This window comes from Rhinolophus sinicus, linkage group LG04 (genome assembly GCF_036562045.2).
Source record: "Rhinolophus sinicus isolate RSC01 linkage group LG04, ASM3656204v1, whole genome shotgun sequence".
NCBI classification, from domain to species: domain Eukaryota; kingdom Metazoa; phylum Chordata; class Mammalia; order Chiroptera; family Rhinolophidae; genus Rhinolophus; species Rhinolophus sinicus.
The window spans coordinates 139,928,552-139,941,601 of record NC_133754.1 but is presented as its reverse complement, the minus strand read 5'-3'; the positions used below and the strand labels follow the sequence as shown (position 1 = coordinate 139,941,601).

General features: G+C 34.8%; 1 long non-coding RNA gene across 1 annotated transcript in view; it reads left to right on the top strand.

Annotated features, from left to right (window-relative positions):
• Positions 1–13,050, top strand: part of LOC141571343 (uncharacterized) — a 361,216-nt gene that overhangs the window by 181,545 nt on the left and 166,621 nt on the right. The window contains exon 2 of the long non-coding RNA XR_012496105.1: positions 8,738–8,824. This is a non-coding gene — a long non-coding RNA (uncharacterized LOC141571343). The remainder of the gene's footprint in view (positions 1–8,737; positions 8,825–13,050) is intronic.

Genomic DNA, 13,050 nt, shown 5'->3' with positions numbered 1-13,050 from the left:
GCAACCCACCATAAGCCAGGAAGAGGCAAAGAAGGATTCCTGTACAGTTTCCAGAGAGAGCACAGATTTTCTGACTTCTTTATTTTGGACTTCTAGTCTCCAGAATTGTGAGACAATACATGGTTGTTGTTTTAAACCTCCAAGTTTATGATGCCTTGTTATAGTAACCTTAGGAAACTAATATGGAGGTCATGAAAACTGGCCATACATTTTGAAGAAAAATAGGTAATATATAGATAATATATTATTAATATATATTAGCTATGTAAGTTATTGATTATTATGGTTATTCATTTTATTACTATTATAATATACTACTAATATATTATATATTGATTAATGTGCTTGTTGAGAAAATTATAAATATTTATTGAAGAACATGGAAAAAGAACTGAAAAAATGTTCATATTTAGAAAGGCTTTATGTCATAAAGTTATCAATGCTTACCCAATTAAATCTACACAATTCCAAAAAAATTGTAACAAGATTTTTCAGGAACTTAACGAAGTACTTCTAGAATTTATATGAAAACATAGAGTTCCAAGAATGATCATCACAATTTCATTGAGGAAGAACAAAAGTAGGATTTGCTCACATAGCAGCAGATATCAAGAACATTTATAAGCTTTAATAATTAGATTGGCATTGACAATAATTAGATGTAGCATTGATACAGTGTCAGAAAAAAAATAGACAAACAGATAATGAACCAAGAAATGAACCCAAATAAGTATGAAAATATTATGTGTTATATGAAAATACACCACATAAACACTGGTATATTATAGTAACACAATGAGTGGTAATACAAATCCGTAAGAGAAAGATTATTTAATAGATGATGCTAGGAAAAATATACAAAATATCAATATGTGTGATTCTTATCTGATACATAACAAGAAAAATTAATTCCTAAAAGTGGAAAACAACATGAAGACATTTAAGAGAAAATACAGAGTATATTTTTTCTTGGTGACAGAGAAGGAATTGCAAAATACCGAAAGCAAAGTACAAAATAACAAACTTAATGAATATGGTGACTACATTACATGAAAATCTTACATAAACGCCTAATGTATCAGATCATACAGAAAGAAAATTAGGCCATACAAGTATGAGTCAAAGTGTAGTATCCAGGTTATTTAATAAAGTCTCACTAATCAGTAAGAAAATGAAAAACAATGCAATAGGAAAAAGGGAAAATGAATATGCACAGGAAACTAATAGATGAGGAAACCCAAGTGTTACCAGAACCCCAATGTTTTTCCTTGGGTCTGCCTGCTTGTGTGCACTGGCTCAAAGAAATGCATGAGCAGAAATTTGCAGTATAGAGAGAAAAAATAATTTAATACTGGGTGGGCAGATATAGATACAAGGAGCTTGTACTCTAAGCAAACCGACTCCCCAGTAGCCTGTAGGTCACAGATTATATAGGGCAAAATCACAAGACACCACGGATTACAGGCTAAGGGTCATTCGGGGCGCTGGTTGTTGGGCGGTGAGGTAAGGGTAATAAATCATTTCTTCAGGTCTTTTCTTTCATCCTTCTGTCTGGTCTCATGGGAAAGTAGCCAGGAGGTCATTCCACCTTCCGGCTCAGGAACTGAAACATAACTTACGAAGGCCTGACAATTAAGTTCACGAATTTATCGTAGAAAGAGTGCTGCATACCTCATTGCTGGATACCTCATTGCTGGATATCACTAAAGTCACCTTCGAAGTACTCCCCTTAGGAAGCTATGCACCAATGCCAGTGCCTAGTCCACCCCTCAAAGCAATTTTGGAACTCTTTTTCTGGAATGGCCATCATAGCTGTCACCATATTACCCTTGATGTCCTGAATGTCATCAAAATGTCTTCCTTTCAATATTTCCTTTATCTTCTGGTAAAGAAAGAAGTCATTGGGGGCCAGATCAGGTGAGTAGGGAGGGTGTTCTGATACAGTTATTTGTTTACTGGCTAAAAACTCCCTCACAGACAGTGCCATGTGAGCTGGGGTCGCGATGCAAGAGACATGAATTATTGACGAAAAATTCAGGTCGTCTAACTTTTTCACGCAGCTTTTTCAGCACTTCCAAATAATAAACTTGGTTAACTGTTTGTCCAGTTGGTGCAAATTCATAATGAATCATCCCTCTGATATTAAAAAAGGTTAGCAACATCATTGCAACAAGTTCATGAATTTAATTGTCAGACCATATATATAATATATGGTCACAGGATTTAGAGTACAGTATAGGGAATATAGATAGTCAATGGTACTGTCACAGCTATATATGATGTCAGAGGGGTACTAGATTGGGGGGAGGTGTTATCAGATTGTGAGGGGTGTAAATGTCTAACTATTATGGTGTTTTATATACCTGAAACTAATAAAAAATAAAAAAAGATTTCAGCAGAGCAAAGGAAGTTAACTTTTTTTTTTCAATAGAAACAAGGATGGGCAATTGACACATTCACTTCAGGATGGTAGTTTCTTCCAGTAGCTAAGGAGGAGAATTAAACTTTATGGTGTTTTACTGAAACAAATAGTAACATTTGTTAATACCGGACAGGAGAGTTTTATACTCTATATTCCTCTCTATTTTTAACTTAAACAGGCAAGTCATAGAAGTATAAAAGCAAAGGTCAGTATGGAAAAAAAAAAAGAAAGTCGATATGCATATAAAAGGTATTTAACCTTAGTAGTGCACAAAGAAATGCAACATCATACAATATCATTTAAAAATGTTTAGACTGCAGGGGAATATGGCGATATGCATCTACATTTAATTTGTGAATCCTTTTTGAGCTAATAATTCTACCATTAGGAATCCGTTCTTATAAAATAATAGGACAAGTAGGCAAAATCATACACATGGTGATATTCCTCACAAAATATTTTTACTATAGCAAATATTAGAAACAATTTAAATGTGTCCAAATAGATTACTGAGCAAATGATTTATAATATATTTACCCAATGGAAAATTATACTGTCATTAAAAGTCCACAAATGGATATTTGTGATATATTGTAAAGTGAAAGAAAATGAGAGAAAAAAATGAAATGTATCATCTAGTTCTATTTTTGCAATGCACGTATTGGGATTATGTGCATAAAAGTCTAGCTTTACTTCAGAGTGCACAATAGGATCATGAAGGATTGGTAGTTAACTTATAACTATCTTTAGTCTCAACATCTTTTGTAATGAGTATACATAGTTTTTTAAATAAAGATTAGTGATACTGTCACTTGAAAACAGGAAGACATTAAGAACTGAAAACAAGAGTTATTTGAAGCCAAAATATAAAAATTGAACAGTTTCTGAAGACAATGGTGTCACATCATTGCTTCCTAGACAATAATTTTCTATCACTTATTGATTCTATCTGCAGCTCTCTCTGTGGAGGAGGGAAGAAGTCTAATGAGATAACATCCACTGGTGATCAATACATACAAAGGGCAGAGTAAATCATGTCTTCTCACAGGAGGAATATTGGCCACAAAGGAGCAAAAATTGGTTCTAGGTGGATGAAAAAAACTTAGATATTACAGTGGTTTGTGACCCTCCAAAGCTCAATCATACCCAACAAATATTCATTAGTATTTAATTTACCTCATTAAGAAAAAATTAAATATAATTTAAATGTAAATTATTTTAATTAATTACATTATACTATTTATAGCAATAAAATTTTAATTAAATCAGTTTTTCTCCAAAGGGGCCAATAATGATAAAGAGATTAAAAATATGTAAGTGAATTAATTGAGAAGTGTTTATCCCCTCCAAGGGGGTGGTGGAGAATTTAATATTCTTTTACCTTTCCAGACAGCGATTCTGTTTTTTTCAGTTCCTCTGGATATAAAAAAAGGGGAAGGTTTCAGGATTACAATATTATTTGGAGAGAGTGATCCCAGTCACTGTTACTGGTAGAATTCAGTCTAGTTCATGTGTATAGACACATCGTAAGTAAGATTGCAGAGAATCAATTAGGACTTACATTTGCCCCATTGGATCATCTCTCCCACTCATCCTTACCTTCTTCTAAGTTTTCCCATGCCATTCTTCATCCTCACCATACGTAGAGCTGTCTACCAGCCTGTCCTCTCACCACCCGCCTCCCTCCCTACCATACACACTACACACAAACACACCCACTCAAACACAAAGATGGGGAGAGAAAATGGAGGTGGAAAATAACAGCAATGACAGGGTTTCTTTGTGAATGCGCTCAGGGAAAAGATGTATTGCACATGCCAAGGGATTTCACTGAGCTCTTGATGGATGGGAAGGACAATGGAGGGAGGGTCTTGAAAAGGATTTATGGGGGCCAGGATTAAGGGAGCATGTGAGAATGCCGTCACTAAGCCAGCTTGAGGTGAAAGAAACATGTGGAACACTTCAATGAGACATTAACTAATGTTTCTGCACAGGTGCAGCTGAATGAAGCTAACACCTTAGATCAGATCCTCTTCATGTTGCCCAGGGTGTCTGTGGATCAACTAATAGAGGTGGTGCAGACAATGAGGCAAGGCAAGGGAGGAAAACCATTTTTATATTCCTTGCTCTCTAGGCTTAGAAACGCAGCTTGACTCCATGCCCAGAATTTGCCTGCCTGTTTCTACCCACACTGTTAGCTATAAAAAATTCCCAATAAGGCACTGGAATCCAAGACTTATGCCTTCCTGCCACTTCTCTGTTCCTTCGGTGTTGCTGTAGCTCTGCAATACATTGGGGTCTGAGTAGAGTTATAAATATGGGATGGAGAAGAGCTAGGTGTGTCCCTGAGATTATTTCTTTCAAGGGGAATCCACCTACTATAAAATGATATAACAGGTGGGGGTGTGTGAGAGAGAGAACATTTATGAAGGTCCTACTATGTGCCTAGTGCCTAGTACTTTTATATGCATCATTGCTGAGATTCTCAAAGCCACCCTCCAAAGTAAGTTTATCTTCCTGGTTTTACAGGTGAGAAAGCTAAGTAGAAAAGAGATTAAGGGAATTTGAGCTCATGGTTTCAATGACAATTGTCCAAACTAGACTGCAGAGCAATCTATCTGGGCCGAATTCTGGAACCTTATTTCTACTCCATAGAGTTTTACAAACTGAGTTTCATGTCACGTCAGTTGGTTACAACTATTATTTTTGTTTTAATGAAATAGAGAACTAAGTAGAATAGGAAACATCAGGGTGTACCCTGTGTATTCAGGGTGTTTTATCATGAAATTATAATGTGTGTGTACTGTGATACAGGAAAATAGATTTCTTACTGAGGGACACAGACAAAAGAATTCAAAAGTTACTACACTGGACCTTGCTGTATGCCATCTGTTTTCATCATCCCCATTCCCAACTATATGCCACAGGACTTCTAAAATAGGCCATCAAATAATCATGGTCCCCTCTACTTATTTAAGCAATATCAAGACAGACATAGACGAAACCAGGAAGTTAGTTCAATTAAGTATCTACTGTAAGATGGAAGAGCCTTGGGGCCTCCTTCTGAATTTTTCCCTGAAGTTTGTATGAAATTGAGGGCCTATTAGTTTTCTGTTACTTTCACCATTATTAGTGCTGCACAGAGTAGGGAAAGAATGCAAGCAAAGGGAAGTGAGCAGCCTGGAAAATGCAACTGGAGCCATTGCCCATTTTCAGGCTGCATGAATTTTTATTTTTGAAAATTATTTGCAAGACTGAACTATATTGTACCTTCAGGGAAGATGTGTAATAGAGACATGGAAAAGGAAAAATACAGTAGTACAACAGATACCAAAAGTGATTCTGGGACCTTTTCCTTCTTATTGCTTATGGTCAAGTGCCCTGATTATTTTTCATGACAAAGCAGACCATTAAGCATTGAGAATACTAAAACTCCAGGGAAATCAGGTCAATGGGGCAACCATCTCTCTTAGAAATAATGACTTCCTTCCCTCACACACCATTTGTGAGTTGAGCATCAGTATCTTATCCTTCTTGTGTGGTTAACAAACATCCCCGAGCACAGACTCTCTATGAAGGACAGTGCTGGAGGCTGTGAAGTACACAGAGACTTTGCAGAATGAGGAGGAAGAAAAATCAATTAAACAATCTAGTGAACATAAAAGAAGTGTTAGATAGGAGAGTTTTTTCAAAAATCTGCTAAAATATGGGTAGATCAAACTAAGAAGAGTAATAATTCCCAAAGGTTTATTTAATTTGTCTAAATAACATTTTTTTAAAAAAATGTTTGAACATTTAGAATTATTAAAAAGTGGCAAAATAGTATAGAGTCCCCATATACTCTTTCCCCAGTATCTTCTAATGTTAACATCTTATTTGTCAAAAGTAAGAAATAACATTGGAATTGCCTATTAACCAAATTGCATACTTTATTCTAGTTTCACCAGTTTTTCCATTGTTTTCCTTGTTCTGTTTCAGGATCCCAAGATACTGCCTTACATTTAGGATGAGCTTGATTTTGATATTATTCCTGAAAATTATTATTTCCTTTCCAAGTCTGACTATTTTGTAGTGGGCAGAGGGAATAATATAACAGGATCACTGAAACCTCAATCAAAATGGAACTCATGTATTATTGTACAAGTCAACTAGAAGAGCTGATTTCGAACCTGGATGATATAAAACCATAAATGCTTCACTTTTTACTTTCACCTTGGTCATGAGAATTGTTTTTAGACTTTTCCACAATTGTTTATAGAGAATTACTATATATATATATATATATATATATATATATATATATATATATATATATATAGTAATATATATAGTAATATATATAATTAAAATGGGCCCTATAGCCAATCTAGCCCAGTCCTGTCATTTACAACTATAAGAACTGAAATCCAAAGAAATTTAAGTGACTTACCCAAGGTCACTTGATAAGTAATTAGCCAATTTTGAATCTACTTTTGGCTCTTTCTCTCCCTTTGGAGAGGCACACAAACCGTTTCTCAAGTCCTATACAAAGTAAAATACAATTATTTTGAGAGAACAGAAAAATGAAGAGTTGGGGAGAGAGTTAAAGCATTAAGGTGTCCTCTTTCCTCTCTGTCCCCAAACTTAGTACTATTTTTATCAAACATGCTCTCCATTGTGAAGAAGTTTTGCCATCTCTCCATGTGTGGGCTTTAGAGAATACTTATCCTCTTGGGTGATGACTACCTGTTCTCAACTTCCTACCACACTGCAGAGAAGTCAGACTTCTCAAGTCTCTGGAATTCCTCAACAACTGCTTCATATCTCACTTTGCTTAGGGGTTGGTTGAGCCTCCTTTTCCTCCTTTTCTATGCTATTTCTTCTCAAGTTTTGCTTTATCTGTGTCGAGTTTTAGTTAGTATTTCCTTATATTACTAAGAAAACTAAACTGTGGCCAGGTACTTTGGAAAGAATGTCTATGGAAATCATAAAATGCTTCCTCTTAATCCACTATGCTTAATTTTTCCATAAGAATTTTGAGTCTATTATGCTTGTTTTTATAGGAGTTACTGAAAAAGGATATCTGTCAGGCATACCATATATTTATTGTAGATGCCGTTGTTAATGAACTCAAGTCAACATATCACTTTTCAGTTTTAAAGTGGTAGGTATCAAATGAATACCCAGAAACAAAACTTGTCAGTTGTGTCTGGAAAGCCATTGTTCAACACATACTAAGTAAAACAAAGTGCGTCACTTTCAAAGAGACGAGAGCTCAGTTTTTTTAAACTCATCACCTAGACTTACCTCATACAGAAACAAAATAAATAAGACTATTCTTTGTTGTAGTACGTGGAGCTCTTTAATAAACAATGGCTTGATGTCCAACTAGAAATGTAAGGAATCAGAATCCATTTTGGGGTGAACTATTTAGTTATGTCTAGATGCATAGGTGGAAAGAGTATTTACTTTGGCGTCAGACACAATTGGATTTAAACAAAGCTCTTCATTTTATTATCTGTATGACTTTGGATAAGTTATTTATTTAGTCCTTTTGGAGATTCATTTTCCTTATCTGCAAATACTTCTCATGATCACATTGAAGGTGAAAACTGAAAATAACAGAGGTTTTTAAATGTTTTTAAAATCATATCTCTCCAAATTATCAAATGGATAAAAGTCTTAAATTGCATATTTAATTCTAGATACAACTCAAGACTCTACTTAATCTAATAAATTATTCTATTTCATGTATGTCCAACAAGGCTGTAAACATCTCAAGGTCCTGAGCCATAGTATATGCTTCTTGTGATTTGGTTTTCCCTGCAGCATCTACTGTTGTATTCCCTACACAGTGAGGTATTAATGTGACGACGAAATAAACTGAATGAAATTGGTGGAACAGACTTATAACGACTAAAGGGAACTCTAAATGAAGAAATCCCCTATGGAATATAGAAGATGGAGTTACATAGAGGCTGAATAACAGCCTCCACAAAGATGTCCATGTTCAAATACTCAGAACCTGTGAATAGGTTACTTTCAATAGTAAAAAGGGATTTTGCAGATCTGATTCAGTTACATGATCTTGAATGGTCTGGGTGGGTCCAATCCAATCACATGAGTCCATGTAGGGCTTCTAACCTACAGAACTGTAATAATAAGTTTGTGTTGTCTTAAGCCGCAAAGCATGTGGTAATTTGTTATAGCAACAATGGAAAAATAATACTCTTTCCCTAGAAAGCTCTTACATTTAAGGAAAGGAGAAAAAAGAAGATAGGAGACATGAGACCAGAAATACTCATGAATATGTTTTGTTTTGTTTTTTAATTTCAGGTTTTGGAAATTCTGCAAAGAACTCAGTGTCCCAAAATGAGAAGAATGATGAATCAGAGATCTGCTAATAACAGAAGCCAAGAGGAGGTCAGTATTGTAGTCATGAACTCAAACTAATGGTCCATGTAGGATGAGCCCCCACTTCTATGTGAACTGTGGAGCTGAAAGCCCTTGTTGAGCAGAGGCGTAGGGAAAGAACGAGGGTAGATTAAGAGCCTAGGTGGTGACGTGGCTCAATTTGGGTACCATTATTCACTTGCCCTGTGAATTTGGGCAAACCCCAGACTGCTCTAAACTTCAGTTTGCTCACCTGTCAAATGATGATATTAAATGTATTAATAAAAATAATGTCCTAAAGCTAATGCATACAAATCCTCAGCACAATTCTGTGCATACAGTAAGTATTCAATAACCACCAGCCATATTTAGTTATTATTTTTATTGGGAAAGAATTGAGATTCCTGAATTCCAGTAAATTAAAACAGGGTAGCCACAGGGATTAATATATTTGCTCAATCGAAAGATTTCACTATGTATTAGATACCATATCACGTACTAGAGACAGAGCAATGAATAACACAGAGTTCTGCCCTCACTGAGCTTGCAGCCTCCCAAACAATAGTAATTTTTTTAAATGATGGGTTTATTTAATGTTTTCAATCAGTAACAAGGTAGTTAAATGATGATAATATAAACTGCTTTACTACAAATGTATGTAGCCTATATCATACATGATATTCATAATGTATGTTCATTGTAATGATGATTACACTTAAATATTTATTGAGGATTCCTATTATTAGGAGAATGACAACAGAATGTCATTGAATACTTCAGAAAGGCAACAGGGGAATTATGATATTAGTGAAATATTTGGGAGTGTGCTCTGTTTTAATCTACCCTGATATTTCTGTGGGCCCAAGTTCATTATTACAAATAAATTGGTGTCAAAATCTCAACAACTGTTAAAGATACAATTAGACACACCCACCCCCACACAAAATCAGTTCACTGAAGCAGTAAATTAGTGAAATGGTTTAGGTTGAGAGGGAAGATTATTTAAGCTTCCCCAAATTGTATAAAGAATAAACAATCTCACTTTTGAGTTCTGCTATAGAAGGAAGATAGGAATATCAGAACCAAATGAGAGAGTCAGGAAACAAGAAATTCTATAGCTACGCTGTTTAAGGCCAGTACCAGCCATGCAAAGGCAAGGAACGGGAGGATAGTTCTTTGAGAGTTAGTGAGTTATCATGAGGTAGGGTTATTGTAAGCATTTCTCAAGATAACCTTGAGCAGTCATAGCAAACCTTGCTGCTTACATAGTTTTTAAAAGACTTAATCTTTGCCTATCGAATGAGTATGAAATGGTATCTCATTGTGGTCTTCACTTGCATTTCATTGATAAGTATTGCTTTGGCTATCTCCTTAATTTTGATATGTTGTGTTATTTTCATTCAGTTCAATGCATTTTTTTTCTACTTCTTTTTAAATTTTTTAAATTAAATTTATTGGGGTGACATTAGTTAATAAAATTATATAGGTTTCAAGTATACAATTCTGTAATTCATCATCTGTATATTGCATTGTGTTTTCACCACCCAAAGTCAATTCTCCTTCTATTACCATATATTTGACCCCCTTTACCCTCTTCTACCCTCCCACTCGCGCCTTACCCTCTGGTGACCACTAAACTGTTGTCTGTGTCTATGAGTTTTTGTTTGTATGTTTGTCTTGTTCCTTTGTTGCTTTCAGTTTTATAGCCTACATATGAGTGAAATCATATGGTTCTCAACTTTTTCTGTCTGACTTACTTCACTTAGCATGATAATCTTAAGATCCATCCGTGTTGTCACAAATGGCAGTATTTCATCTTTCCTTATGGCAGAGTAGTATTCCATTGTGTATATATACTACATCTTCTTTATATAATCATCTCTCAAAGACCATTTTTGTTGTTTCCATGTCTTGGCAACTGTAAATATGCTGCAGTGAACATAGTGGTATATATATATCTTTATGGATAAATATTTTCAGATTTTTTAGGTAGATACCCAGAAGAGGGTTTGCTAGGTCATATGGTAATTCTATTCTTAATTTTTTGAGGGACCTCCATACTGTTTTCTATAGTTGCTGTAGCAATTTACATTTCCACCAGCAGTGTATGAGGGTTCCTTTCTCTCCACAGCCTCTCCAACGCTTGTTACTTGTCTTGTTGGTAATAGCCGTTCTAACAGGTGTAAGGTGGTATCTCATTGTCATTTTGATTTGCATTTCCCTAATAGCTAGTGAAGTTGAGCATTTTTTCATATAGCTGTTGGCCGTTTGTATGTCTTCTTGGTAGAAGTATCTGTTCATGTCCTCTGCGCATTGTTTAATTAAATTGTTTGTTTTCTGTTGTGGTTGAGTTCAATGTATTTAAAATTGTTCTTCCTTGTTATTTCCTCGGTGACTCATGGATTATTTAGAAGTGAAGCGTATTGTTTAGTTTATAGATGTTTGAAGAGCTTCCTGGTATCTATCTGTTATTGATTTCAAGTAGATTTTATTGAAGTCAGATAACATACTTTGTATAATTTCAATTATTTTAAATTTGTGTAGTTTTGTTTTATGGCCTAGGATTTGGTCTTTCTTGGTATGTGCTCTGTGGGTACTTGAAAAGAAGATGTATTCTGGTGTAATATGAAATGTTCTTTAAATGTCAATCATTTTGGTTGATGGTGGTGTTGAGTTCTACATCTTCAATTTTCTGTCTAGTTGTTCTCTAAATTTTTGAGAGGGGGTACTGACATCTCCAGCAGTAATTGTCGATTTATCTATTTCTCTGCTATGTTCCATCAGATTTTGCTTCACGTATTTTCCAGCAAATTTTGGTCATAAACATTTAAAATTATGTGTTCTTAGTGTAATAACTCTTACAATATATAATCTTCTCTCTGTCTCTGATAATTTTATTTGCTTTGATATTAATATAGCCACTCTTGCTTTCCTTTGATTAGTATTTGTATGATATATCTTTTTCTATGCTTTTAATTTCAACCTGAATTATCTCAACCTGAATGATAAAAGACAATTAATAGATACCAACACCAAGGTAACAGAAAATTTAGAATTATCTGACAAAGACTTTAAAGCAGTTATGATAAAAATACTTCAGTGAGCAATTAGCAACATGCTTGAAACAAATGAAAAAAAATAGAAAATCAATGCATAACAACAGTAGATATAAACAAGAAACAAATGAAAACTTTAGAACTAAAAAATTACAATAACAAAAATAAAAGCTGAAAAGATAGTCTCAGTCATGGACTGGAAGTGACAGAGGAAAGAATCCATGAACTGGAAGGTAGAACAATAGAAATTACCCAACATGAAAAACAGAGAGAAAATAAACTGAAAAAAATAGTGAACAGAGCTTTAGAAACCTGTGGAATTCAGCAAAAGATCTAAGATTTGTGTTATCAGAGTCGTAGAAGGAGAAGAAAAAGAGGATAAATCTAAAAAGTATTTGAATAAATAAAAGCCGAAATCTCCCAATTTGGCAAGAGATATAAACCTACAGATTCAAGAAGTGAACCTCTAACAGAATTTAAAGAAATTAATTCCACACACATTTTAATTAAACTTCTGAGAACTAAAGATAGAAAAAAATTAAAGCAGCCAGAGAAGACAACACCTTATCTATAGGAGAACAACAAAAATTAATATGACAATTGGGTTTCTCATAAAATATGATGCAGGCCAGAAAGAAGTGGCACCAATAGTTTTCAGATGCTGAAAGAAAAGTAATATTAACTCAGAATTTTATACCCAATGAAAAATATTCTTCAAGAATAAAAGTCAAGACATTATAGGATGAAGGTAAACAAAGAAAATCTGTGCTCTGTAGACCTACCTGAACAAATGGCTAAAGGAAGCAGTTGAAGCTTTGTTAAAAACATTGGAAAACAAGTGTTGTAGTCACTGTCACCTGGGGCAAGGGTTAACAGTTGGCGTAAACAATAGACTAACTAAAAATCTTAGGAAGAAAGGTTGGGGGAATGAGAGGATTTGGAGAATAAAGGCTTTGAAAAGCTGCTACATATTCCCTAGAAGACCACATACATTCCAAAGTCTGGGTGTACATTCAGAAGACTTGAAAGATCTGTAAACTTTTACCTCTGGCTGAACTTCAGGTTCTGTGCAAGCAGGATCTAAAGGCTAAAGCAGAGTTGTAAACTGCTTGTAGGAGTGTTGAAGGCATGCCCCAACACACATACAGAGACCATGTGTAAAGACTGGATGATGTATGTTTATGTGTACCTGTATGTCAA